The sequence below is a fragment of the Amblyraja radiata genome, chromosome 6, assembly GCF_010909765.2.
Source record: "Amblyraja radiata isolate CabotCenter1 chromosome 6, sAmbRad1.1.pri, whole genome shotgun sequence".
NCBI lineage: Eukaryota > Metazoa > Chordata > Chondrichthyes > Rajiformes > Rajidae > Amblyraja > Amblyraja radiata.
Genome location: NC_045961.1, coordinates 61753778 through 61779690, shown reverse-complemented (window position 1 = coordinate 61779690; position 25913 = coordinate 61753778). Strand labels below are relative to the sequence as shown.

Below are 25913 nucleotides of genomic sequence, written 5' to 3'. Positions count from 1 at the left end.
ACCACCCCCTCCCCGGGCACTTTCCGTTGCAACCGCAAGAAATGCAACACCTGTCCCTTCACCTCCCCCCTCGACTCCATTCAAGGACCCAAGCAGTCATTCCAGGTGTGACAAAGGTTCACCTGTATCTCCTCCAACCTCATCTACTGCATCCGCTGCTCTAGATGTCAGCTGATTTACATCGGGGAGACTAGGCGAAGGTTGGGCGATCGTTTCGCCGAACACCTCCGCTCAGTCCGCAATAACCTACCTGAACTCCCCGTGGCTCAGCACTTCAACTCCCCCTCCCATTCCCAATCCGACCTCTCTGTCCTGGGTCTCCTCCATTGCCAGAGTGAGCAACACCGGAAATTGGAGGAACAGCACCTCATATTCCGCCTGGGTTGCTTGCGTCCGGATGGCATGAACGTTGAATTCTCCCAGTTTTGCTAGCCCTTGCTGTCTCCTCCCCTTCCTTAACCCTCGAGCTGTCTCCTCCCATCCCCCCGCCCTCGGGCTCCTCCTCCTCCCTTTTTCCTTCCTTCTCCCCCCACCCCCCATCAGTCTGAAGAAGGGTTTAGGCCCGAAACGTTGCCTATTTCCTTCGCTCCACCCGCTGAGTTTCTCCAGCATTTTTGTGTACTTTCAATCTTCCAGCATCTGTAGTTCCTGCTTGAACACCATTCATTACATCTTCCCACTTTGGGGATTGACAGAATAGGAGTATTACACTTTGCATCTTCACTAATACTGCTTGTTGCAATAAAGACATGATGACCATAGCTATCCCTTCTTCAGCCTCCGGGACCAGTCAATATTGTTTTAAACATTGCAAGGCAGCACCCTTTTTTAAAGTACCTTTCAGGGGCTGAATGCACTCATCTCACATTATTCTTATGCTTTGCCCATAGTTCAAAGTGTACTTGGACCAGAGCCATTGGTAACCTTCGCGGATCCTCAGTAGGCGGCCATTGCTTTTCAAAACATAGTTCCTTTCTGACTGATGTGATCTTTCCTTCTGTGTCATTGGCAACTTTAAAACATGAATTGTCTGTTTGCCCTTCAGCTATTTTATCATGAACAGCAAATTTGCAATCTTACCAGACATTACATCTGAACTGAAAGATTGATATTTGTACGTGTTACCTCTGGTGCAGATTTTTTGCTTCAACGAAATGTTATCTTCAACTGCACACATATCTTTATAACCCGTAAACTCGGTCCATTCATGTTTCACATCACTAACACTTTGATTAATTGAGAAATGCCCTTTGAGCTATTCACTTGAAGCCATTGAATTTCCTCACGTGATGATATGGCAGTAGGAATACAAGAGTCACAGTCCAAGTCAAAGAGCAAGAAGAAACACAGGTCTGGCCGCCCGAAGAGTAAGCGTGCAGCCTTGCCCTGCCTCGAAAACAGCGGAAGGCCCAGAGCCGATCAGCCTCACGAGCCTCCACCACGTCCCAGAGCTCATCACACTCACCCAGCAGGCCTAAAACCCCCCTTTCGGAGGGTTGGCCGATCGCGGCTTCCATGAGGGTAGGCCCACACACCCGCGTTACCCCCGGAGAGGAGGCAGAGGTTGTACACCTTCTGACGGCACTGCCCTGCACCCTCACCCGTGCCCGCGCGGCGATAACGACTGTCGCCATGTTTGAGAACTTCAAGTAGCAGCTGCAGAGCGCGCAGCATGACCTGAGCAGCAGTTTTAAAACGCTAAGTGACAAATCCAAAGAAGTAAAAGTTAAGAAGCCAAGAAGTACAGATGATTTGCCAACATTTTTTTTGAAGAAAGCTTCGCTCAGGCGGAGCGAGACGCCAAGAGTCCGCATCCCAGATGGAGCAAGTCTCCGAGACGAGGCGAAGAGTCAGCCAGACGTCTGAGCCCCTGTAGCCCAGGATAGAGAAATTGAAAGAGCGGCAGAAGTTTGTTGAAGAGGCCTTCTCCCAGATGGAGCAAGTTTCCCAGATGAGGCGGAGAGTCAGCCAGACGTATAAACCCCCTGTAGCCCAGGACAGACCCCTCTAGCCAAGAACAGATCCCTGTAGCGCAGGATAGACCCTTGTACCCCACGATAGGCCACCTGCAGCCCAGACTCCCAGACAGAGGAGCCAGATTCCCAGACGGAGCAAATCTCCCAGACGGAGGAGCAAGTCTCCCAGTCGCCAGAGCAAGTCTCCCAGACAGGGCGAGAAACCTAGATGGAGGAGCCAGTCTCCCAGACACAAGAAAACATCTCCCAGCATGGCAACGTGGCAAGAGTAAAGGGAAGCAATGTAAAAAAAATGAGGAGTTATAGAGTTTCTAGTTGCAAGAGTAAAGGAACCAATGTAAAAAAAATGCGGAGTTATAGAGTTTCTAGTTTCAAGAGTAAAGGAAAAACAAAGTTAAAAAAAACTGTGGAGTGATAGATTTTCTAGTTTTGAGGTTAACTTAGAAAAAGGTAATTTACTGAATGTTCAACTTCATGTATGCAGAACCTTAACACTTATTTACCATTGATTTTGACCAGTGATGTGTTAAAAGGAAACAAGCAGATCAGAGCAATCATTGAATATGTTTTGTACCATGAAAAAATATGTAAATACCTACTGAAAAATATGTAAAACAAAGTGATTCAATACAAACAGCAGCACTCTTAATTGAATCCAATGTAAAACTTTATGTGGCTATTAAAGTTCATAAGCAGATTTTAAATAGAATGTATGCAACGTTTGTATTCGTCATCAACATGTAAATATAGAGTTTCTAGTTTTGTAGTATGAAGCTCGAAGTATAAAGAGCACTGTGTTAATTGTGGTACTTTATCCACATTAAATTCATTAATGTTTAAATGTATTAGTATTTGTGGCCCCAAAGTTGAGGGGAAGATGTAATATATTTATGACACCAAAGTTGAAGGGGGAGATAATGTCATTGCCAGTGCCTTCTTGAGGCCAGGAGTAGAAGCTGGTGAGTTTGCCAGTGCCTCGTGACTGATGACGAGTGACCTTCGAGAAGCGTCTGTTTGGGAGTGGGAAAAAAAGAACTTCTTACAAGATGTTGTTGGTGTCGGACGTCTATTCATTGTGCTAGCCACAACAGGGCCATACAGCAGACATTACACAGACATTACAAGTATGAACACTTGTTGGTCACATAATACTAATTTCTGCCTTCACAGATGTACACCGGGGTAAAAAGCTCAATGCACAGCCATCATTGAAGAGTTGGAGTGGAACTGGGTGCATATCACATAACTTAATTTCCTCATTAGTTAAAGGGACACATTGTTAACATTGCGAGACTTATCTGGCATGTGTATAACTACAGTATTTCACACTTAGATGGGCAGTCAAAGCAAACTACGTCTTAAGAGAATAATAAGTGTCAGGTAATTAAACCCGAATGGAGAATGCTACCATTAATCGGGTTCATTTGAGTCGAAGAAAAAATAAAAGTTGATCTCGTTTTGACAGCCTGTTAGACTAATCAGCAAGGTTTGAGTGTTTAACTTATAGACATGTTGGCATAAAATAGTCTCCTGATTTCCAAGACTTAAGTTATTCACATCCCCTTGAATCTGGAATATGGATAGAATGCAGTTCAGTCAGGATGAGGTAGTGTGTAGTTTAATTTAGTTTAGTTTAGTTTAGAGATACAGTGCGGAAACAGGCCCTTCGGCCCACTCAGTCCGCGCCGACCAGCGATCCCCGCATATTAACACTATCCTACACCCTCTAGGGACAATTTTTACATTTACCAAGCCAATTAACCTACATACCTGTACGTCTTTGGAGTGTGGGAGGAAACCAAAGATCTCGGAGAAAACCCACGCAGGTTATGGGGAGAACGTACAAACTCTGTACAGACAGCACCCATAGTCGGGATCAAACCCGGGTTTCCGACGCTGCATTTGCTGTAAGACAGCAGCTCTACCGCTGCGCCACCATGCCAGATGCCTGGACCTGCTCTGTGACATCCATTTATGGGACAGGACGGGGTGAGGCAAGGAGTGTTGGTGGAAGTTTATTTGATGGGATAGAGATTGAGTTGTTAATGTCATCCAGTTTCTCAATTAATCCTTTATAACCTCTGGATATATTGTTCATCAGGGTCCATTGGCAGGAAGAGACAGCAATAAAAACAATATTTGTTACCATCCTCCTTCCTTTCTTGGTGTTCTTCTGTTTGAATCGCAATCCTATTCAACTTGAAGGCGTGGAGTAAGACATAGCATTTACTATTGAAATGAGGAGCATCATGGTCTTGCAGTTTGTACAGCTGTCCCACAAATTCAACGACCAAGTTTCACCCAACCAAGAAAAAAGCTCTCCCTGTGATAGTGCGCTTTCCCCAGGTACTCCAGTTTTCTCCTACATCCCCAAGGTCTGCTGGTTGTAGGTGAACTAGCAAATCTAATTGACACAACATGGGTGGCAAGAGAATGGGGAAGTGAGGGTGTGCATGGTTTCATGGGCATGTGAGAGGGAATAGATTACAAGGAAATAATTGGAGAATGAGATTGTTCTGAGAGCTGGTATAAACTTCAAGGGTTGAATGGTCTCTTTCAATGTGATTATGACATTTGAAACAGATGCATTAGTCCATCACTAATAGTAATAGAAGTTGAAAAGAATAGAATTAACTGAACACAAATCTAACATTCTAAATACGGACTAGTGACTTTCATTTATAAAGCACATTTCACAAGTTTTTAAGCAGGTTCCAAATTCATTGCCAACTAATGACAACTACTAATGTGTTTTTCGTGCAGAATGACTGGGTGATGCCTTTTTCATTTCAGCTTTGTTTATAGCAGATAAAGTAACTTTTTACAAGAGAACATGTAACTCTGTTATATTCTTTTGGTTTGAATATGCTTGCTGAGTACTTCAATGCAACCGTCACTTCAACTAGTAGAACTTGTAAAATAAAATGAATGGCTACATATTTTCTGTTATTTTTTTCTGAATCCCAATTTACTTTATACAAAAATATTGGAGAAGAATAGCCTGGGTGATTAAGTCTTTCTATTTCAGTCCTGTGATATTTAGCATTCAATGCAGGAAATTTCTGTTCATTATATATTTTGACTTCATATTTCTCAATTTCAATTAGCTGCCACTCTGCTGTGCAAGTTGTTTTACTACCACTCAATTCAATATTAAAACCCAACTCCCTTATGTGTCCATCTGAATTATGAATGGACAGATTACAAGTCATGAATATGCCAATATTTTTCTAATCATAAACTGAGAGTATTAAGGGCCTGTCCCACTAGGTGATTTTTTTAGGCGACTGTCATAGTCATAGCAGGTCGCCGAAAAAATGGCGACTGGACTAAATAATGGGCCTGTCCCACTCAGATGATTTTTTAGGCGACTGCCGACGACTATGAAAATGGAATTCACTGGTCAGCATCGGCGACAACCTACATCACCTGGCGACAACCTACGTCATCCTGGCGACAACCTACGCCATTCTGGTGACAACCTACGACAGCACCTATGTCAGAAGAAGACAAGTTACAACAAGCCCACGGTTGCCGATTGCCGCCGAAAAGTTATGAACATTTCAAAATCCAGCGGCGACCAGAAAAACATTATGACTCTTTGGGTGACTGAGGAGACTACTCACGACCATACAGGCGACACCCCGGCGATCGTGTGACGACAGCCTAGTCGCCGGCAGTCACCCAAAAAATCACCTAAGTGGGACTGGCCCTTTCTGGGATCAACCTTAGGCAGCCCCTTTGGATTAAAGATGGCTTTCTTCCACTGTAGTTTTTGGGGGTTTTGGGATGACTGATTAAGCCAATGCGAGAAGGAAAATCGCTTCCAGAGATTGGGCAGAAGTTGCTTAATAGGTTAGATGGGTAGACTGTGAAGTTGGGATGGAGTGACTCCCCTTCCCCCTCCCCAATCTTTGCACATCCCCAATCCTGGACTTTCCACTCGTCACTTTAATTTCATGTTTCATGTATCTTGGTGTGTTTTATGACTTGGCAGAACAATTTCCCTCTTGGGATAAATACAGTTCTATCATATCGTATCGTATCATATCATATAGTATCATATCGTATCGTGATGTGTATTTTCTGCCACTTAATTAGGGCTCCTGCACTCTCCCAAAATGTGGACTTGAGGTTTTAAATACTATTTTGAATGCTGCATCTTTAACAAGTCATGAACTAGAGATTCTCAAGAATCCGTGAGGAAGTTATATATTTTTCAAGGAATAATACAGCAACAGGGCCATCCATTGGGTGCACGGTGGTCTTGAAGTTGAAGCCTGCCTCATACATATATCTTATCAACAAAGTATGAGAAGAGCAAAATTGCACACTGATCCCTCTGTGCACGGCAAGTGAACATATATACAGTAAGATTGTTATAAGCACAAAGATTCATACAATAATTTCTAGATGCAAGCAGTGCATACACAAAATACAATTGGGTTTTTAGATGAAGTTCCACTATTTATTCAATAAAAATGTTGCATTTCGTAACAGAATTTCTGGTGAGCCTCAGCACATCATTGTCACATAAACCTCACTCTCACTGTGGCTACAAGCTTCTTTCTACCTTTATTGCTTCCAATCTTCTTTTCTCCAATGCCAGTCTTCAAGCTGAACCCTCCATCTATATGAAATGAGGTTTGAAAATGAAAAAACGGTTTGAAAATGAACTTTGAAAATGAAAATGTTGTTTGAAAATGAAGTTTGAAAATGAAAATGTAGTTTGAAAATGAAAATGTGGTTTGAAAATGAGGTTTGAAAATGAAAATGTGGTTTGAAAATGAGGTTTGAAATTGAAAATGTGGGTGGTTGGAAAATGTGGTTGGTTGGACAATGTGGTTGGTTGGAAAATGAAAATGTGGTTTGAAAATGTGGTTGGTTTGAAAATGAAAATGTGGTTTGAAAATGTGGTTGGTTTGAAAATGAAAATGTGGTTTGAAAATGTGGTTGGTTTGAAAATTAAATTGTGGTTGGTTTGAAAATGAAAAATTGGTTTGAAAGTGTGGTTGGTTTGAAAATGAATATGTGGTTTGAAAGATCAGACTGTGTTTACTGCAAAAGTCCCACTCATTCCGTGATGTAGTGGACAGGTCGCGCTGAACAATGCATGATTTCTGGTGAGCACAGAGGTCGTGCTGAATGCGGAAGTGTTGCTGACTGCGGAAGGGGTCGAATGGCCTATTCCTGCACCTATTTTCTATGTATCTATGTAAGAGTGCATGGGGGGGAGGTTGAGGGGAGATGGACTGAATGCGTGGGGGGGAGGTAAATGGCAAGGAGCAGAGTGGGGGGGTGGGGGGTTGAAGGGAGGAGGGGTGACTTAGTGAACTGCCACCACACCAGCTGTGAGTGACTGCACTGCCAGCCCACCAGCCATGACTTAGTGAACTGCCAGCCCACCAGCCATGACTCACTGAACTGCCAGTCCAAGAATCCATTCAGTCCACAATGTCGATACTAGACCTCTGGAAATCAGTCCCTTCAGCGCAAAAACACCCATACTAGCGCTCTAGAGATCCACGCAAGGATAGACTTTCATCCTTCATTGCTGTGATCTGTAAAAAAAGATGAAAATGTCTACAATTGATTGTCCACCCTCTCCCCCTTCTCTCTCACAGAGTCTGTCACCTGTTTTCGGCAAAATTTCTGGCAGTTTCTCAGCTGCCAGCCCGCCAAGCCTGAGTTACTGAGCTGCCAGGCCTGAGTGACTGAGCTGCCAGGCCTGAGTGACTGAGCTGCCAGGCCTGAGTGACTGAGCTGCCAGGCCTGAGTGACTGAGCTGCCAGGCCTGAGTGACTAAGCTACCTGGCCTGAGTGACTGAGCTGCCTGACCTCAGTGACTGAGCTGCCAGGTCTCAGTGACTGAGCTGCCAGCCCAAGAATCCATTCGGCCCACAATGTTCATACTAGACCTCTGGAAACCAATCCCTTCAGCCCACAACATCCATGCTAGCACTGCAGAAATCCCCCCCCCACCCCCACACTGGCCAGCAATCCTATAAATGCTTCAATCAACATTCTCTTTGTGTTATATCTTATTTGTGCTGACCATACTACAGTGTCTTTCTACCATGACTCATATTTCTATAGAAATATTTGTTTATCCTCTTTATTGGCAGTCAATCAGGAGCTTGTTTCCAGTCCATTGGTGGGAGGGGGGAGGGGTGGGGGGGAGGGGAGGGTGTTCTGAGCTGAATGATCAAGCCAATGTCTCCACAGTCTCTTTTACAGATGGGGCAGGAAGTAGCAAATGCAGCATGCAAATGGATTGTTTCTGAGGTGGTGCTTAGTTTCTGCTGTTTATGCATGAACCCAGGTATTCTGTGCAGTTCTACTGCAGAGACTGAAGGTTTTCAATACCATTCTGAATGCTCTTTTCTTACTTTGAGCTGTCATGTGTAAATGTTTTCAAGATCCAGTGGCGTGCATGGTGTTCACTGGCCAACAAAATTATTTATATATAATTCCTATTGGTCAAAGTTAGATCCATTAGCGACCTTTTCTCATGTGTATATCAAACTTACATGAATGGAATAAATTGGGTAGACACACAGAGTCTCTTGCCCAGAGTAGGGGAATCGAGAACTAGAGAGGACATGGGTTTAAGGTGAATGGGGAAAGATTTAATAGGAATCTGAGGGGTAACTTTTTCACACTAAAGGTGGTGGGTCTATGGAACAAACTGCCAGATGAGATAGTTGAGGCAAGGACTATTGCAACAGTTAAGAAGCAATTAGACAGGTACATGGATAGGACAGGTTTGGAGCGATATGGGCCAAATGCAGGCAGGCGACTAGTGTAGCTGGGCCATGTTGTTTGATATGGGTAAGTTGGGCCAAAGTGCCTGGTTTTGCGCTGTATGACTCTATGCCTATGACTCTATGAATCCCTAATGCCTCAAGTTATTTTGAATACTTGGCTTCCACCACATTCAAAGAAAACCTGTCTCATTACTGTCTTAGGTGGATGAGAACATCCTCCCCTCTTTCACACTGTCATGATCCTTCAGAAATATGCATGTTTCAATTAAGTCCCTCCCACCCTCTGCTAAAATACATCAGATAAAATTCTAATCTGTCCTTACTTTCTTTCTAAAGCAAAGGTTTTAATCCAAGAAATGTTTATTCTAATTTAAGTCTAATGCATTTATCTCTTTCCTATTACTTACTCTATCTACATAATACTCTTTTTCAAACAATGCACTGGAATAGCCAGATCTCTCTGCAGCTTAAAGCTCCGCAGTTTGTCATCATTTAGATAATGTGATTTTTTTTTCTTGCCAAGAAGGGCAAATTTGCATTCCCTGTGTTTTACTCCATTTGCCAGAACTGTGTTCAATAGTTTATCTCATTATTTATATCCATTTGAAGCCTCTTATATCCTTTTCACCATTGACTTTCTCATCTGTCTTTGTATTATCAGAAAATATAATGACCATTACCAAGTCATTTATATAAATTGTAAAATGCTGAGACTCCAGCATCAATCATTGCACCACATAATTCCTCACAATTTTTCAACTAGCAAAAGACCCATTTGTGCCTAATCCCTGTCTCTTATTAGCCTCCTTGTCTTCTATCCATGGCAATATACTACATTTTACATCACATTTTATTTTCTACAATAATCGTTAATGTGATATAAATGAAGTGCCGTCAGGAAATGTATATATATGTTTTCCTTCATCCACAGCACATGTTGATTCTTCAAAGAACTCCAACAAGTTGGTCAAACATAAATTTCCTCTCATTGCCTGATTGCATTAAAGTTTTCCACAAGCCATGCTCTAACATCATTAATACAGCCAATATTTTTCCATGGACAGACATTAAACTGTCTGATGTGAAATGTCCCATTTTCTTTCTCCATTGCTTATATGTAAACTAATGCATCAATTATATCTCTTGTCGGAACACAGCTACAACAATTGGTATAGGGTAATTCTTCCAGAGATTGTATTTTTTCTGAGTTCGTCTCACTTCGAATTTCCAATTTATAGCTCTGAGATGCAATCCATATCCTTTGTAGCCTTCTTTTCATATCCCTCTTGTTTTCCATTATTAATATATCTAAACAAAGTATTACTATCTATTTTGAAAATTTTAGCTGACTTTTTCTTGTTCAGTGGATCAGTGTTCATCCTCATCAGTCTTTTAAACAATGCTTTTTAAAAAAATCATTAATTGTTCTGACCTATGATGTATTTTTGTGTAATTATATAGGGTATTTTTAAACAATGTTTAAACAATGTTTTCTCCCTCTTTTTTATTAACCATGGATGGAAATGCACCCCTTGACATTTTAATTTCCCATCAAAATATATCTATATTTGTTTTCTTGGAAATGTCATTGCCATTGGATTTATATCTTGGAATTCATTATTTACCCAATACTTTGGAGTTCATTCATCAAAGGGCAGCAAGGATTCTACAAACAGGAAATTCACCAAATGTTCAATGTTTATTAGGGAAGGCATGAAATGTTGGTCTTGTCAACCATAGTCACACCCCATATGTGGATAAAAGTAAAGTGAAGCAGTTTGCACTCATTACAATAGCAAAGGAATGCCAGTCTAAACAATATTACCACCATTTTCCTATCAAAATTGTAACCTTTTGCATTAACATAGTATATAAAAGTTTAGAATTCATTATTTTTTATATTCAATCTCCCCTATCACAAGACTGTACCACATATCCACATACTTTCTCAGACAATTATCATTTTATCCTCCCTCATTCAAATGTTTATAAATTTGCACTCTGTGTTTGAACCTATTCAGCACTGCACCATTAACATTATATTGTCTCTGTGTGTAGCTCATTCCAATGCATTCCCTTACGTGTTCAAACATTAAATTAGATCTCCTACGAGTCTTTCATTTTCTTAGGTTGATCCATGTCTTCCTGAAATCTAATGCCAGATATTGAACCAAATGAAAACTTTGAGATTTTATTCCTTATACCAAAATCCATATTATTTTCTTCTAACAATAAAAATAATAGTCCCTCTGCCTGCAGCTGTGAATCACTTTGCATAAGTTGTTGTATTCAAAACAGCTGTATTCCAAAAATATCTTCCGGTTATCCCATAGTGAATTATCAAACACATTTACCACAGTTGTTTTAACATCAACTTTTAAAACTCTACTTAAATCAGCTACATCACCTTCATCAATTCTCTCTGTTATTTCATCAAAGAACTCCATTAGGAACTTTGCATATAATAGTAAGATTAAACGAGAACTTACCAGTTTGAAGTTTGATCTTTATTTTATGAGGAGTTACGATGAGCGATTACGTGAAGAAGGCCGTCAACCCGCATGCGCGTCAATCTTCAAAGCAGCGGTGTGAAATCACAGATAACAGTAATTGAAGTAACATAGTAAGATTAGAGAAGACTATAACTACCAGGTGACCTTTATAATATGAGGGTGGGAGCGGTGGGCATGTAATCGCTCATCGTAACTCCTCATAAAATAAAGATCAAACTTCAAACTGGTAAGTTCTTGTTTAATCTTACTATTTTACTTCGGAGTCACGTGAGTGATTCTGTGAAGACTTTGAAGCTCGGTGATTTCACTCCGTGGAAAAACCGAGTCCACACAAGCACGACTGCATCAGTTGACCACAGATAAGGGAAACATTCATAATGCATACAGACATGACGTAGATTTAAAACATGCTGATGCTGATAAATGAACAAATAACAATAATAGTAACCCCTCTCATCCCGGGGAAACTATAAAATAGAACCTAAAAAAGAGTTGGCAAATACCCCTGGTCTGGCAATGGGTTAAAAAATAAAATGTTTGGAAACTTGTTCATTAGACCATCCTGCAGTCAGCAGGATGTGGTCCAGAGGACCGTACATAACCCTTGCCACTGATGAAGTAGCAGCTCTGGTGGAGTGTATAAGCCAAAACCCCGTTTGAACCACCTGGAGATGGTCTGAACTGATACCTTCTTATGAGGTTATAAGTAACTAACAAACATAGATAGTATGAGAGCCTCTAAGGCTCTAGGTGACCCTGACATAATGTTGTAAATGTGTGACCACACATAACCGAAGGTGCGTGGTGTATGCCATGAGAACTATCTTGAGACCTGACACCCCTGGGCTGCCCTGCATAACTAAATAGTAAACATGAAATATTATATTATTGGCAGGTATAACCATCCTGTCCAGTCCCAATTTATGCAATGACTGGACCCATTGCACTGAGAACAGCACCAAGGGAATAACCACCTTATGAGCCCCGAGCCAAAGATAGGGATATACTGTAGCTGGAGCCCCCTGGCGAAGCAGTGTCAACACAATGTCAATATCCCATACTCCGTGTACTTGGGTCTGGGAGAACATGTGCAAAGATATCCTTAATAAACTGGAATCAGAGGGTGAGACCCGACAGAGCTGGGTCCCGCTCGCTGCAGCAAACATGATGAGAAAGCACGTTGAGCACAGTTAACTTAATTTATTGTCAAGGGCCCACAGAAAATGAACTCCAAGACATCAGTGTCCTTGCCGCACTATACTGTATGTAACAAAGCATTTAAACAGAAACGCTTCCCATCTCCTGAAGAGGAAAATCTACTTCTTATTTGGTGCCATCCCTGCACTCTGCAGTAAGCACAAACATGGATTGGTCTGACAACCCAAGCCATAGGAGCTGTCTTCTCAGATTTTGTAAGGCAATGAATTGATTAATCATACAGAGGCTGGTTCCCCGAGTCCAAGGCTGAACCAGCAAAGTTCTATGTTTAGAAACTCCATATAAGGTTCTATTATAATTTCCAACATTTGCGGGAAACCATGGCTACATAGGCCAGTCAGACAATACGAAACCCTGAAGCGGGATCTTGCTGAATCATTGCAAGACCCGACTGATGAGGCAAAATGGAGCAACGACACAAAATACCATTCCTCCCTCGTGTAGCGAGAATGTATCTCTCGCTACTGCGATGCCACATGTCTTTACAAACCGGTGAATGAGCCTGGATGCAACCATATCGATATTCGGTGTTCCATCGAGCCATAATGTCATAAAATACTTAGTGATCCAACATCCATTCTGTGTTGTCATTGATTTTACATGATGATATACCAGCGCCAAATAAATTGGGTGAATGATGACAGGATACTCTGAAATACAACTGAAAATTTATTTACGAAACTACTGGAGCAATGCTGAATATTGTTCGTCCACTATCAGTTGTATTTCAGACTGATGCTAGTGCTCAAAGATGGAAAATTACGAATGCCATCTCTAGTTAAGGAGAGATGGGATTTGCATGAATTGCCAATTCTTCAGTTATTGGTATCAACTACTTATAGACTCTAGGTGCATAGGGAGCGTAGGAATGGTAGTGTATGTGGATTCCATATTTCCTGAGACCGGTTTGGACCTTGGCCTCTGCGCAGCTTTCAAGCTGCCACCAGCTTCAGTGAACTGCTTACTGCCGATGAGGCGTGTGGTGTGTAGTCGCCGATACGATGAAGCTTTGTTCGTCGTTGGTACTTTGATCAGCCCGACAGTTTAGCTTCCTCATCCAGGAATACCTGTTGGATAAGTCATACCTGAAGAGAGGATTCGGCGGCTGGTTTCATTTCCTCCAATGTCACCCCTGATAGCGCTGTTCACTGACGGCACTTGTAGCGTGAGGGGAAAACTCTGGCCCCTTCCGGGTTTTCTGCCCATGGCAGTAACCCTTTTGTTTGCGAGTATTTCCTTAGAGCCATATGCATGTGCTCCAGTATGTTCCACGGACATACTTTGAATTTGAAGTCAGTTACAAACTGACACTCGCACTCCCCTCCAACAGAGAGGGAGATTCGTAGGCAGCCCAGAGAACAGGTGCTGCCGCAGGCCTCTGAGGATACCTGCATCTGACTCAGTATAAAACTGGCCTCTTAAGCTCCCCTCCTCAGACAGGGAGACATCAAGCAGCCCTGACACAGGTGCTGCCGCAGGCCTCTCAGGATACCTGAATCTGACTCAGTATAAAACTGGCCACTTACACTCCCCTGCTCAGAGAGGGAGACATCAAGCAGCCCTGACACAGGTGCCGCTGCCTGCGGGTTCTCCATAATACCCAGGCTCAGATAGCTCCCTTCTTCGGAGCATATATCTTTGGAGCGACCTCTCCAGTAGATGCTTCAGATGGGTCAGTCTTGCAAACACACTGCCCATAGAAGGAGGAGAGTCCTCCTGGCCTGACTCATCCGAGTCCAGGGCCCTGACAGACTTTTTAGTGGCTTTTCTCCGCTGCGGGGTAGCCAAGGTGCTCACTGCCGGCACCAAGTCTATAGCCGCTGGCTCTACCGCCAGTGACTCGAAAAAGGCTAATTTTTAGCGCCGCCCGCTACCCGCACTTCCGCGGTATCCGTAGCGTGTTCCCCACGGTCATGGCCGGGATTACCCGAGGTCATGAGTGGGATTCCCTTTGGGAGTGTCGCTGACCCCCTTGTCAGCGACTGGGGTAGCGAGATCAACTTTTCTTGGTCTACCCCCTTTCTTGAGGAAACCACCACTTGCAGTCCCCTCCTGGATGTCGCTGACCTCCTTGTCAGTGACTAGAGAAACGAACCAGACAGCCGCCGGCTACCCGCGTTCTTCAGCGGTCCGAATCGGGATTCCCCATGGTCCATAACCGGTTTCCCAGCGGCCCGTCCGACTTCGCCCCGAATCCAGCAGGCAAGCTCTGCAAGGAGCTTTCTGCAACACAAAACACAAACCCTAGAAATTAAGTTTTAAACTTACCTGTAGGTTTAAACTTACCGCTGCCCTTGCGCAATGCGCCAGACGTAATGACGCGCATGCGGGTTGACGGCCTTCTTCACAGAATCGCTCACGTGACTCCGAAGTAAAATTTGCTTTTAACATGTCCATGCTGGTACCCTACCACCCCAGCAACGGACTGTTCCAGCTGCTACGGTTAGGTAAGCGCCTCCACTGTCACGCTACGAAAACAGAGGGGATGTGATGGAGTTTCTTCCCACAGGCCATCAGGACTATAAACTCTGATCTCACCGGGGCATATTTACTGTTGTGTCTTTCTTTTTTGAATGTAAATACTGGTTCTGTTCTGTTCTGTTGTTCTGTTGTTTTGCACAATCCCGTGATTGCCACTTTCATTTCACTGTACATTTGTATGGGTATGTGACAAATCAACTTGACTTGACTTGCCGACTTGGTATACCATATTAATGCCTGCTTTTCCAAATGAAAATTAATATTCTATCTGATAATGGCTTTTGCAGCTTTTCCCATCAATGAATTTTGATTAATATATTTACCCATCAGTGCCTCCCCTTCACATTTTTCAAATAGGCTGGAGGGTTGGATGACTGCTATTTGCAGTCCTCTAATCATCTGACACCATTCCAATAAACAAGGGGGATTTAGAGATAGTGGTCAGAGCTCCTGGAAGCTCCTTATTAGCATTTATCAATAAGTTTATTTTGAACTGATAACGTATTTATGAACCATTTTTTACCTCGTTCTTTCCATTTCAAGCTGATTCAATAACGTGACTGCTACTTCTACCACAACACTGCATCAAATGTTGTCATTCCGATGGCAGCAAAATTTGCATTTGTTCACCATTGTGAAACAAGAAATTCTGTGATTTTCTCACGGTTGAAGATTCAACGTCAAAATGTCACCATCCCTGTGTGTGATTCAGTCCTGCACAACACGCCATGCCCTTGGCAGCCCGGCTCTCCTTGGGATCCAGGGAGGGCAAGCTGACTGGATACATAATTGGCTTCATGGTAGGAAGCAGAGGGAGGTGGTGAAAAGTTGTTTTTCAGAGGATCGGGTCTAGGCCCTGGCTGTTTGTCACCTTTATCAATTATTGGTAATATATAAGGCATGATAGAAATATTTCAGATGACAATAAAATAGGCAGTATCGTAGACAAGGAAGATAGTTATCAAGAATTACAGCAAGATCTTGATCAGCTGGATAAGTAGGTTGAGCAGTGGCAAATGGAGTTTAATTCAGATAAGTATGAGGTGTTGTACATTGAACAGTGGACTGTATGGTTCATATTTCCAAACTATTCCCATTTCAATTTGGTCTCAGAATCTGCTGATTTTATTAACAAATATATAAGATTGCCACTATTTTACATTGCTTTATGAAAATTTAGTATTTCCAGAGTAGAAATATTGCAACAATTTCCTGGTAAATCAGGCCTCTCCAATAATAACCAGGAATTTCTTGATATTAATGATGCTTGTGTCAATGACAAGAATTCCATGTCAAACACACATGGAGTTATGGAATTTCCTGGATAATACTCAATTCAACTATTTCCAGGAAATTAGATCATGTTGTTCAGTGCCAAAACTGTGGTTGGATATTTTCAAATGGAATTGATTTTGTTTCTCAAAAGATAGGGAGTAAGGAAGAAAATATATTTGAGTAGGATTTTCAACCCCGAGCTGATATTTGCTCAGGGAACAACTGTACCCCTTACCCAAGTTACACACCTTGAGCAAGCTAGTAATGTGAACCCTCACTGCAACCATAACTTTGGACTGAGAACCTGACTCCCACACTATGTCTCAAATTACTTTCCAGTCCAGGATGTTCCTGAAGCCTATCTGCTGTGTCATGCACATAATAAAAACAATCAGTGGCATACCACCTAAATAACATTTAACACACTTCATTAACATGAATAAATGCCCAAGCCATTAGGAGTAAAAAGTTTTTAATTACATACTTGGGTGTTTTTGACCTTTCCCACTGCAGGCCTAAGACCAAAACAATCTTTGGTGTGCTGTGCAGAGACCTTTTAGCAGACTTCCCAAAGCCCTAATAAATTCCTAGGTCATTATGCCTTCCAGCATGAGATATGTTCAGCCATAATTAGCCATAATTAGCCATAATTATGCCTTTGAGCATGAAATGAAAGCATGCTAACTCACAATTACTGCTTGGTAAAATTTGAAGAGATTATTTTATGTAACTGGAATAGAACTCTTTCATATAGATAATTCAAAATAAAATGAATTTTGAAGTAATATTATTTTTATTTTTCAAACATATTATTTGTATTTCATATTCTAACTCAATCGTATTTGTATGTCTCAATCTTAATTTCTTACTCTTTAAATGTTTCAAATATTCAGGAAAATAGTGCATTCTATCCATCCTAGTTTGCTATCTATGCAACTTCTTCGCTAGGATTGACTGATTAGGCAGATCAATGATATTTTACCATTACTGTATTCCAATGATCCTGACAGTGCGCAGTATCAGAAAAGATGAAGCTCATAGTGAAGATTGCTAGATCGTTGTCAGCAGCTTTCTTCGTGGTTAGCAATGAGCACTGTCACTTTGCACTTGGCCACAAATTGAAGACTATCACCATCATTCTATTCTCCTGTGAAGACAGATCCAAAACATTCATTTGCTAACACACTGATGCCCTCTGCCTCCACAAAAAGGTTTCCTTTTTTTAAACTGAAATGGCTCTATGCCTGCACTTATAATGAAAATAAAGTTAAAATGTATATAATTTTATGCTTCTACTTTTAAGTTGTCTACTGAACTTATGACTTCACTTTATATTAATAATCTATTTTACTTCTATTGTGTATTAATTTAAGTCTTTACATTACCCATTAAATAAGCATTCTAATGCACAGGGGTATTTCTCTGTTGTTATTGCACAGCAACAAAAACCTTCAAACAAACAATGTTCTATATTACAGAGCAGTAAAAGGCATTATAACAATCATACAAACAAGTTAATGATTAATGTTAAAAAGTACACTGCATTTACATTTTATTTAAATAAATTGCACTGAAATTCCTGTAACTAACTAAGAATAATCACTGCTCCATAAACTTATCCTGGTCGATTTCCAAATGATCATAGGTCAGTAATAAATGCAGCAACAGACATTCTGAAATAAAATCACTTGAGGTGTACAGTAAATGGATCTACTTTAGGAAACACCCTCCGTGTCTCAACTACTCTCAAGGAAAATAATTGTCTATAGAAAAAAAGATAGCTATGCAGGTGCTTAAATGTTCCTCTGAAGTAAATGTAGTAGCTATATGTCTTGTACAAACACTTTGAGGCCCAAGAATTAAATAATCACTTTGAGGCCCAAGAATTAAATAAGGGGAGTGGGCAGATGCATGACAGATGAAGTTTAATGCGGATAAATGTGAGGTTATCCACTTTGGTAGCAAAAACAGGAAGGCAGATTACTATCTAAATGGCGTCAAGTTGGGAAAAGGGGAAGTACAACGGGATCTGAGGGTCCTTGTACATCAGTCTATGAAAGTAAGCACGCAGGTACAGCAGGCAGTGAAGAAAGCGAATGTCATGTTGGCCTTTATAACAAGAGAAATCGAATATCGGAGCAAAGAGGTCCTTCTGCAGTTGTACAGAGCCCTAGTGAGACCACACCTGGAGTATTGTGTGCAGTTTTGGTCCCCTAATTTGAGGAAGGACATTATTGCTATTGAGGGAGTGCAGCGTAGGTTTACAAGGTTAATTCCCAGGATGGCGGGACTGTCATATGCTGAGAGAATGGAGCAGCTGGGCTTGTACACTCTGGAGTTTAGAAGGATGAGAGGGGATCTCATTGAAACATATAAGATGGTTAAGGGTTTGGACTTGCTAGAGACAGGAAACATGTTCCCGATGTTGGGGGAGTCCAGAACCAGGGGCCACAGTTTAAAAATAAGGAGTAAGTCATTTAGAACAGAGAGGAGGAAACATTTTTTCTCACAGAGAGTGGTGAGTCTGTGGAATTCTCTGCCTCAGAGGGCAGTGGAGGCAGGTTCTCTGGATGCTTTCAAGAGAGAGCTAGATAGGGTTCTTAAAAATAGCGTAGTCAGCGGATATGGGGAGAAGGCAGGAACGGAGTACTGATTGTGGATGATCAGTCATGATTACATTGAATGGTGGCTCGAAGGGCCGAATGGCCTACTCCTGCACATATTGTCTATTATCCTCTAACTATCAATTCATTTAATATGATAAAGAAGCATTTGTAACTGTCTTTGATTCTGTCTCCAATTTATCTAATTTAGTTGCCGATATATTATTGAAATGTTAAGGCCATCCTAAAAACGTAATGGTTGGCATATATGTTCAAAGCAAACATTAAAAACGTAATGGTTGGCATATATGTTCAAAGCAAACATTATCTTCCTTCTGCTGTTTTCAAACATTGTTTACGATTATTGTAAGTTAATTTAAAACCTTGGTATTGAATCCTAATTTGGCCCATTACAATTTTCCAAGTATATTTTTGTTTTAGGTGCCTATTTCCTTGTCTTTACTTTGTTGAGTGTTCATCTTGCCACCCTGAGATCTAATACCTAACAATATCAAATGTAATTCCCCAATCTGGTACAGGCATTGAAATGCAAAAGGCGCCATTATTGGTTGAATAAAGCTATAATTATTTGTATCTGGATCAATTTTCCTGAAATTGAGCTTGAGGTATTGGTTAAGAATAGAAGTGCCAAAGCTTTGATGAGCCATAAAGTTTTGATTTTTGCAAGAGCTCTGATGTCAGATAAACAGGAACACATAAAGCTAAGAAAAGATTAGGTCATGTTTACTGCAGCCACTGGGGAGAGAAAAGGCTTTAATGCACTGTTAAGGTTACTGCAGACTGTAGTTTAAAGGCTAAGGCTGCCTAGGCCAAAATCTCAAAATAGCTCAGAGACTGAGGGTTACAGCAGAAAAAAATATGTTGATGTTTGAAGGCAAAGGTAAGCCAAAGATCTCAAAGTAAGACAAGCCATATGAAAAGTTAAAACAGCAGTAATTTAAAGGCCTGCATTATTTGGGAGAAAATGTGTATATGCAAACAGGCTATAATATATGTTTTTTTCTCTGAGTTTTAAACCACTGCATGCAGTCCTTTATCATTCAAACTTAAAATCTCCATCTAAACAATTACACGGCTGGATTTCCATATTGTGAACTCCCTGCTAGTGGGGAATCTGAAGCATCATAAACCTCACCGCCATTATGTCCTTGGCACAAACAGATTTAAAGACAATTTATGAAATGTATAATCTCAGCAGAGATGTGTGATAATCATGGTAAACTGAGAATGCTGTGCACATCTTAACACTGAAGAACAGTCCTGGTGTCATTTACAGCAACGATAATACGGCCTCAATACCTCTGCCAACTAAAAGCGCTTTTTCACGGGGCGACTTGACGCAAGATGTAACCAGAGTGAAGTGGTCGTGGTCTAGCACGATATCACACGATATAACGGGGGGTAGATAAAGAGTTCCCACGGTACTCGGCATTTCTGTTATTTGTGCGAGTGACTTGTCCGTCTCCCGAGCTTTCCCGTTGTGAAAGTGTTGTTAAATCATCACGTGGCACAAATTATGTCACTTTTTTTTCACACACTATAAATATCCTCCCTTGGTTGAATTGGCTCATTTGGAGACATGTTTTACTGTGTATGTGGGAGACACAGATGGACTGAGCACAGTGCCTCGGTCTTACTGTGTGTGGGAGAGGGGGAGAAAGAGACGTACACTCACAGAGGCAGAGTCTCTCAGCCTGTGTAAGAGGGAGGGAGGGAGGGAGAGAGAGAGGCACACACAAGGTGGATGTGAAATCTCACCTGCCTGTTTCAGTGACAGACACCTGCCGCCAGTAAATGAAGACACCCCCATCTGTCTCCCCCTCCTCTCCCTCGACTCCCCCACCTTTCCCTCCCAACTCCAGTTCCGTCCCGACCCCCTGGGAAACTGAAGGGAGCAACAATCAACTGCTGCCTGCCCGCTGATATGACAATAAAGGCTACTTTACTTTACTTTACTTTACTGAGTTAAAGAGTTCCCACGGTAGACTGTAAAACTGGGACCCTGGTTCTGGACTCCCCCAACATCGGGAACATTCTTCCTGCATCTAGCCTGTCCAATCCCGTAGATACTGATATCTATTTATTTACTTTATTAATGATTTCAATTAAATATTGGGAACATCAGGCCGCAAACATTATTTCTTGAGTGTTAGTGCTGGACTTTGACTCGACCTTCCTAGTTAGCCGGCGCCTGAGACTGAGCCAAGCAATGTCCAGACCTGACTTCAACACAGAGATGGAGGAACTCAAAGGGTCAGGCTCGTCCAACGCTCTGTGTTTTGCTCGTGATTCCTGCATCTGCAGTTCCTCGTGTCTACAGACCAGAGTTGCCACTTGACTCCGAGATGACCATCACAGAGCATACGGAAGATAGACACGAAATGCTGGAGTAACACAGCGGGACGGGCAGCATCTCTGGAGAGAAGGAATGTGTGACATTTCGGTTAGAGACCCTTCTTCAGAGTCTCGTCCCGAAACGTCACCCATTCCATTTATCCAGATGCTGCCCGTCCAGTATTTTATGTCTGTCTCCAGTATTACTGTGTCTATCATCGGCGCAAACGAACATCTACAGTTCTTTCCGACACATTAGAGGATACCGTCTCGCCATCACTCGGATTACCCGCTTCATTTCCATAACGTTGCCACCTCTCTTTACTTTGTTTACTGAAGCCTGATCCTTGTCACACCCAGTGCTCTATTGCCCAGCCTCTCATCTTTCAATCGGGTTCGGCCAGGAAGGAACTGCAGATGCTGGATTAAAACAAAGATAGACACAACATGTAGCTCAGCGGGACAGGCAGCATATCAGAAGGGTCTCGACCCGAAATGTCACCCATTCCTTCTCCCCAGAGATGCTGCCTGTTGCGCTGAGTTCCTCCATTTTGTGTCTACCTTGGGTTTATCCAGGATCTCCCCGTTGATGTCCTAACTCGCTTTGGTTTGTTATTATTGTCTCATATCGAGAACCAGCAGATACAGGTTTAGGTTCGGGGGGAATGATTTAATGAGAGCCTAAGGGGTAACTATTTTACGCAAAGGGTGGTGGGTGTATGGAATGAGCTATCCATTAAGGTAGTTGAGGCAGGTACTGTCGCAATGTTTAAGACGCATTAGACTGAAGCATGGATAGGATAGGTTTAGATGGTTATGGGCCAAACGCGGGCAAGTGGGACTAGTGTAGATGGGACATATTGGTCGGTGTGGGCAAGTTGGGTCGAAGGGCCTGTTTCTACGCTGTATGATTCTATGCAGGGAATAAACCTTTGTTTGCGTGCTATACAATCATATCAGATAATGCTATACATGAATATAACCAAGCCACGTACAGTCTGAAGAAGGGCCTCGACCCGAAACGTCACCCGTTCCTTCTCTTTAGAGATACTGCATGTCCCGTTGAGTTACTCCAGCATTTTGAACCGTCGAGTTACTCCAGCATTCTCTTTAAACCGGCATCTGCCGTTCCTTCCGACACATGCACAAGAACACCAGGTAGAGCGAAGAGGAAAATACCAGAGTTCAGAATATATGTTTTCAGGACAGTTCCAGGGGGAAAAAGTCCAATGTCCGCATTGAGGTAGGTTGGTAGGTCGGGTCAGTGTCCAAACGAATGGAAGGAAGAACCGTTCTGAAGCCGGATAAGAATAGGTGGTCGGCGCGGACTCGGTGGGCCGAAGGGCCTGTTTCCACACTATATCTCTAAAATCTGAAGTTAGGTAATGTCTAAAGGAACTGCAGATGCTGGTTAATATGCACAAAAGGACACAAAATGTTGGTGTAACTCAGCAGGTAAGTCAGATCTGGGAAAAAAAACATAAAAAGCTGGAGTAAGTCAGCGGGTCAGGCAGCATCTCTGGAGAAAAAGAATAGGTGGCGATTCGAATCGGAACCCTTCTTCAGACATCCTAATCGGAATTGAGTCTGAAGATGTGTCTAGTCCCGAAACATCACCTATTTTTCTCCAGAGATGCTGCTTGACTCGCTGAGTTACTCCAGCTTTTTGTGTCTGTCTTCAGTTTAAACCAGCATGTGCAGTTCACTCCTTACACGGGTCTCTGGAGAACATTGATTGGTAGCGTTCCGGACCCTGCTTCGGAAAGGCATCGATCGCTAGTCGGCAAGGACTCCGAGCTGTATCTCTCAAAGAAGTACATGTGAAAAATTTCTCACGGACCATAAAAATGCGGGACCTTTCAGTAAAGTCCCTTTTAAAGTCCCTTTTAAAGATTATAGTTATTTTCTTGAATCTCATTAACATAACTCATGAATAAGTTGATGTCCATATGCGGATGCAAATCTTTTTTTTAAAATTCAATCCCACAGAAGACAATTTTTACTCACCTTCTGTCCCCTCTGTCCAGCTTCCGGGTTCACCGTTCGCAGGAGTTCCCACGGTAACCGCAAGAGTTATTACGGATATCGCACTGGCCACTACGTTCATATAATGTTGCAATGCTCAACCACAAGTGTACAAGTCACTCGTGGAGAAATTCAAACTTGCTTGAATTTTCTCCCGAGTCACCAAGTTACACGATTACCTGCCGTTAGCGCCACGGTGGTCCACGGTGGTCCACGAATGCCGTACTGTGATCGCACAAGGTTCCCACGATGTTAAACTCTGGTTAATGGCCGGTTCTCACGGTGCGACCTGACGCAAGATGTCACCAGAGTGAAGTGGTCGTGGTCCAGCACGAGTTCCGCACGATATAACGGGGGGTAGATAAAGAGTTCCCACGGTACTCGGCAATTCTGTCATTTGTGCGAGTGACTTGTCCGTCTCCCGATCTTTCCCGTTAATCGTGAATGAACATCGTGGACTGTAGTGTAGTTAATCACGTGGCACAAATGATGTCACTTTTTTTCACACACTATATAAATATCCTCCGTTCGTAGAATTGGCTCATTTGCAGACATGCCTATACAAAGTTGGTTCGTGTACAGGCTGGTTGTTATTTTCATTGACGCGCTGTATGCATTAGCGCAACATGTGCATCGAAAACGCTTGCGTGAAGGCAGAAGGGTGAGATTAATTAAAAAGAGAATTAAGAGGAAGTCTCACTGGGTTAAGCCCTTGTTTCAACGGAGACCTCAATTTGGACAATATGAGCAACTGCTTAATGTGCTGTGCGAAGAGGATAAAAGTGCATTCAAAAACTTTGTCAGAATTTCACCCGAGCTCTTTAATGAGTTAAAGAATAATTTGGGACCTCTGCTGAAGAAGACTGACACTGTAATGAAAAAGGTACTGGAACCAGGGTTGCGCATAGCAATCACCCTCCGCTACTTGGCCTCAGGCGATTCTTATAAAAGTCTATCTTACAACTTTCTTGTCGCCACCAACAGCATCTGTGGTATTGTCCGAGAAACCTGTGAGGCGATCATCCAATTTTATTCAGCTGAAGTGATGGAATGTCCCAGTACACCAGATGCGTGGAAGAGGGTTGCACTGGGGTTTGAAAACAGGTGGAACTTTGCTCACACATGTGGGGCTTTGGATGGCAAGCATGTGGCAATTCGTAAACCACCCGGAGGTGGCTCAAATTATTTCAATTACAAGAAATTCCACTCAATTGTACTCATGGCGGTGGTTGGTTATAACTACAACTTCCTGTATGTGGATGTGGGCACACCTGGAAGTGTTGGTGATGGCCGGATTTGGAAAGAAACCTGGCTTGGAAAGAAAATGGAAGGTGGAACAGCAGGCATGCCTGATCCAGAACCTCTGTCAGGAGAAGACAGTCCGGACATCCCATATGCGATGGTTGCTGATGAAGCCTTTGCACTACGGCCCTGGATTATGAAGCCATATCCACAGAGGAATCTAACTAGGGAACAGAGGATCTTCAATTACAGGCTGTCAAGGGCCAGGAGGGTAGTAGAAAATTATTTTGGCATCTTGGCAAACAGATTTAGATGCTTGCTCAAGACAATGGAGCAGAGGCCCAAGAATGTGGAGAGTATCGTATATGCAGCATGTGTTCTGCACAACCTGATCCGAATGAGAGGTGCAGCTGCTGGATCAGCAACATCCATCCAGGATGGTGACATAGTGGACAGTGACACAGGGGAAGTAACACCAGGTGCTTGGAGAAGTGGTGCGAACAAGTTGAGAATGGTCTCACTGCAGCGTTTGAAAGGTAACTCGGGCACATCCAGTGTGAAAGAGCAAAGAGACCATCTCTGCGCTTACTACAATTCACAATTGGGGAGTGTGCCATGGCAGGACAGCTATATTGATGGGTAGCCGACCACAGGAACACTACTGCATGTTATAAGCTGACTTCCTAGTGTTGTCCTCTGAAAAGTGCTTCCTATAAGATATTTGTCCGCAAAACCTGCCGTTTAGAACATTGCATTGTCCCTTTAAATGCCTGAGTTCACGCTTGTAGCGGAGGTTGATGGATATAATGTGTTTTAAATAATCTTGCGTGCCTCATTTGTTGTATTTCGTGTTTGCGAGGCCGTTTTACAGACAAATGTTTTGTGTGATGCATCTCCTCTCAATATGTGACAGAATTCATCTTCTTATATTGTCAAATAGGAATAAAGACTTTGTATCACATTTACCGTGCTGATTGTCTTATTTCATTTTCTACCAAGAGGTGAAGAACACGTTTAAATAGCTGAACATTTCAGGGTCCTGCACACTCAAAAATGTAAATGAGTGAAAATGTGATTATATCACCTCCATTAAGGTATTTTGTGTTTCAGCATGAGAGGGATTATAACATTAGAGTCATTTATCTTGTAGTGATGTATTAATGATGATTTGCAGACATCAAGCTGATAGTAAAAAAATAATTTATTTAGCAGTGAGGTAAACAAGCAATGACAATCCAAATGCTGAGGTAAAAGCTTTATCACACTTCAGGATATAATAAAATATGGAGCCACCAACAGAAAAAAAAATGCACAAGAATAAAGGATCACCCTCTCCCTGCTCCAAGGAGCCCACAGGCAGTGGTATCTCTGGCATCTCCTCTAGCCTCTCCACCTGTCTCTCTTTCTGAGTCTCCTCCTCATTTACCTGCATGGCTAAAAACTTTCTGACTTTCTTTG

General features: G+C 42.4%; 1 long non-coding RNA gene across 1 annotated transcript; it reads left to right on the top strand.

Moving 5' to 3' along the window:
* Nucleotides 1-2079: 2079 nt before the first annotated feature.
* LOC116974004 lies at nt 2080-14025 on the top strand. The gene is made up of 3 exons (XR_004412246.1): nt 2080-2136; nt 6181-6183; nt 14015-14025. It is a non-coding gene; the product is annotated as an uncharacterized LOC116974004 (long non-coding RNA).
* The last annotated feature ends 11888 nt before the right edge of the window (nt 14026-25913 follow it).